General features: G+C 44.5%; 1 pseudogene; it reads left to right on the top strand.

The window, feature by feature from the left end:
- Window positions 1-2,801: 2,801 nt before the first annotated feature.
- On the top strand, window positions 2,802-3,918 carry LOC138265089 (protein adenylyltransferase SelO, mitochondrial pseudogene; annotated as a pseudogene).
- Window positions 3,919-4,302: the final 384 nt, after the last annotated feature.

Here is a 4,302-nt window from a genome sequence, read left to right as displayed (position 1 = left end):
TTTAACAGTTCAAATATTCGCACCACCATGTGTATTATATTACAGCCGTGCTTCATCGAACTAGATTAAGCTTTCAATATGGCATTGCTTAATTTGTACCAGTGTTTGTCAGTGCTTAGCAGCAGAGTATATCTTAATGAACAACATTTTATTTTGTTGAGAAACGTGTGGCTCAGGGAGCAGCATTGCTGCTTTGTTGTTGCTCTCAGTGTGTGGATTCACTGTAGTACACATTTCTGGGCAGAGTAGCACTTAGCAACGTCGCAGAAATTAGACACAAGGTTCAATGACAATTGCAAGCGTGAATCACTGCTGGCCTTAGATTATCCAAGGCCCAGCACCCTCCTGGTCTTATTATTGTCTGCTTTCCCTGTGAAGACATATGCAGTAATTTTCTCTAAAATGCGTCCCTTTTGATCACTTTTGCTGGATTCACACCGTTTGTGGTTCTTCTATGCCACCACTTTGTAATGGCTCCAGGGCTGTCTCATCCAGGCACCCCATGACAGTGAGAATGTCTCAATGAAAGACTCAGAACTGTGCTACTCTTTGTTTTGTGGTGCTGGGCTCGTTGTATCTCCTTGTGTGAATGGTTTTACTTCAAATACTGTCTACTCCTCCTCTCCTGCCATACCACAGTGCTGCCTGTCACCCCCGCAGCCCTGGCTGTCCTTAGGGTTCATGGGCAGATTGAACTTGAGGGCGGCCAGGTCATGCATGCACAGTCTGGCACCCTCTGGGTCTTCCATTAGTTCGTGGGTGCTGCAGGTGCTGAGTGGATGTTATTACAGGACTGTGGCCCTAAGGCCTGATCTAAACTTGCAAGAGAGAGACAAGCTTCAGAGTCTCCATATAGAGTATACAGAGTCTGTGATATTGGCGTGTTAGGTAGCACAGGACAGAGGACACGGCTGCAGTGTTTTAGAAGAGGGGACACCACTTCAAGGTTGCAGGATGCAGATTACAGTTTAAAGAGAGGGCATGGGTTCACAAATGCAGGAGATATGGCACACATTCTGGAATGCAGAAGAGACTGCGAAGTTGCAAGGGTGTTGAAGAAAGGCCATGAATTGAGGTACACAGGAGAGATACCACGGCTTGAAGAGGGCCGGGGGTATGACACACGAACAAGTACCTGAAGGCAGGAGAGGAAGCATGCCTTCTGGGTACAGTGAAGGGCATAGCTTGAGGAGTGCAGAAAAGAAGCATGTGTTAAGGTTTACAGGAGAGCAGCTACATTCTAAGGGTGTAGAACAGGAAGCGCCTGCCATTGAGCTGAACATTCTTCTGGGAAAGCGGTCTCAATGGCTGAAAGTTAAAAGTGTTTATGCTAATGCCTGTGTCAGCTCAGGATGACAGAGACCAGAGTACAGAAGGTCACTGATTTTATCTCTATCCAGTACCTCAATATTAGTTCTAGGAAGAGTAGCGATTGAGTACAAAAACGTTTCCTAACATGAAGAACTCTTCCAAAGCACTCTGGATGGTGTGGTGTTGGACCCATTCACAAAAGGGAATGTGCCACTGCAACCAGTATTTTGGGACCAGTAAATAGTACATCTGGCCCAAAGCTAGTAGTAAGAATGACTGCATTGCCTTTTCAGTTTGAGCATAGCACCGGGCAAGTGCTGCTTTTCCAACGTCTTGTAATATGTATGTTGGCTTCAACCACCGTTATCTCACACCCATCACTATCATTCGTTCCTTGGCCTGTCTTTCAAAATGCACCTGCTTTCATTGGTAAATGCTTCACGTTTGTCCTGCCTTCAGGCTGCTTTGTCACCGTGCTGGAGACTAACCCTGTTACACGAATGATTGCACGATCCGCCACATAGCTTCGCCTGGTGCACAATTTTTTTCTTTTGAACGGGTGTTTCGTGCTCCGTGGCCGTATGTTGCGTGGCCACAAGTTGTTTCTTCATTGTTGGGGGCATGCCGCTATGGCGCCGGTTCGCCCTGGTGGTCACATGGTGTTTCTTCATTTTTGAGGGCATGCCACTACTGTGCTGGTTCGCACTGGTGGCCGTATATTGTTCCTTCAATGTTGGGGGCCTGCCACTATCGCTCTGGTACTCGCTGGTGGCCATATGGTGTTTCTTCATTGTTTTGGGCATTCCGCTATTGTGACAGTTTGCGCCGGTTCGCACTGGTGGCCGTATATTGTTCCTTCAATGTTGGGGGCCTGCCACTATGGCTCTGGTACTCGCTGGTGGCCATATGGTGTTTCTTCATTGTTTTAGGCTTGCCGCTATCGTGCCGGTTTGCGCTGGTGGTGGTATGGTATTTCTTGATTGTTTTGGGCTTGCCAGATCGGGCCGCTTAATTCCTTCTTTTGGGCATGTCACCATATTGTTACTGTTTACATTTCACATGCTTTACTTAATCTTGTATTCTCAGAGCGTTTGCTTTTTTCCCAAAGATGTTGTTACTTATTTCACAGCAGCATATCTTGTCTCCCCACCCTCATGACCAATTTCACACTTTCTGGTTCTCTAGTACCACAAGGTCATACGAATAGCAATAGGGCTATGCAAATTTCAGTACTCCACTGCATTAAATTAAAAAAAAAATGCAATTTTCAATGCCAATACCTCTAACTTTAACAAATGCGAGACCTAATGCATTGCAAATGCTTGTTAATAACTTCCTTCCGTTCGGCTGCCGCGCTCCTGGATCTGGGTTTCCCATGGCTCTTTTAGTGCAGGGCATTTGCTGCCTCAACGGGAGCGGTTGTCTCTCCAGCAGTGGGCTTCCCGCATGTGTCTTGCAATGAATCTCGCTGGGGCAGTCATGCAGTAGCCATGTACCTGGGAAAGATGCTGGGCCTCCGTAGGGAGCACTGGGAGATGCAGCCCAAGGAAGCCAGACTCCAGGCAAGCAGATGGAAGGTTTTAAGGTTGAGTATTAGAGATTTGTTTTGCAGCGAGACAATGTTCCCCTTGTGCATACACACAACATGGGCTGGGTTATGTGTCACCTCTGATTCCACTGTTGTCTCTGATATATTCTATGATGGAAATCCAGAAAAACGAGAAATGCACAACTTTCCAGCGCATAGCTTCAACGTTTATAAGGTGTGGCTCCTTTGAAAATTTTAAAACAACAGATTACTTCACACTGCAGGCCACAGTATTAATCGAAATGATATTCAAGTAAAGATGCTTCACTATGTGATTGGCACACTTTATCCAGCAATACAGGACGCTTTCCCCAGCGACACAGTTAAAAGGAATGCTGCTTTTTTTCGAGAGATCACTCAAAGAACTGCAAAGGTGGTTGCAGAATGGCAGTGTGTTGGATCTTGCCACATGGTGCTCAATACAGATAATATGAGAATAGTTGGACTTACAATTGACTATCCCCCCTTTGATTCAATCGACAGATATGCCATGATCACATAGGAGTAATTTGATGCAATCTATGAGAGTCAGAAAGTCATTTCTTGTGGAAGATTAGAAAAAAACTAGGCCTTGTTCATTTGAAAGTAGAAGATGACAAAAACTTTGTGTCCGACTTCTTGCAAAACATGGAACATACAGGTGTAGATTTTAGAAAGTCTTTCCGTTTGTTGAGCTCGTTATCTGGAGCATCAGATCCCGAGGAACTTGAGAAATTCTTGCAAAAGACAGTTAAGTAATGTGCATCTATTGAATTAAAAGAGGTTTCAGACCAAAGATGAGCCCGAGGCAGCGTTCCATGATGTTCATACTGTCTCAGTCAAATTCACAGCTACTTGCTTTAAATGGAAACAGAGCCAATATTAATAAGGAATTGGAACGTATAGAGGGGGGCTCTGGGTTGCAGCAGTCAGGTGATACGTTTTCCTCTCTTTCATTTGCAGACATCTGTCTCCAAAGATGGTCTAGCTCAAACGGTTCATTCAAAAATTGCTCTTATTTGTTTTTGATCCAAGCCTGAGGAATCTACACTTCTCTAAAGCAATCATTCTGCAGTACAACATTTAGTAATACGCTTTACAGAGGTTGTTGAGACGCCAAACGCTCTAGAAACAAAGGTATGTTTGATGTCCTTACATTCATCAAATCACGGAGAAGACATTTCTGCGTATAAAAATATCATGCAAATAGGCAACAACAAAGAAACACGTTTTGTCAAAAGTCTCCTGGCTCAAATGTTACGATTTGCACAAGCGCCTCTAGCTCATGAAAAAATAAAAACATCTGCGCTCTTTGGCTACAAAAAAAATGGAAAACCTTCAATTGTCGTGGCCTTCTAGAATTTGTGAATCTATATCAGGAGTGGAATGGATAAATACATTTTTGGCTAGGGAAATATACATCT

Source organism: Pleurodeles waltl, chromosome 11, assembly GCF_031143425.1.
Source record: "Pleurodeles waltl isolate 20211129_DDA chromosome 11, aPleWal1.hap1.20221129, whole genome shotgun sequence".
Lineage (NCBI taxonomy): Eukaryota > Metazoa > Chordata > Amphibia > Caudata > Salamandridae > Pleurodeles > Pleurodeles waltl.
Note: the sequence above shows the minus strand (reverse complement) of the source record. Positions and strands in the feature narration are given on the sequence as shown.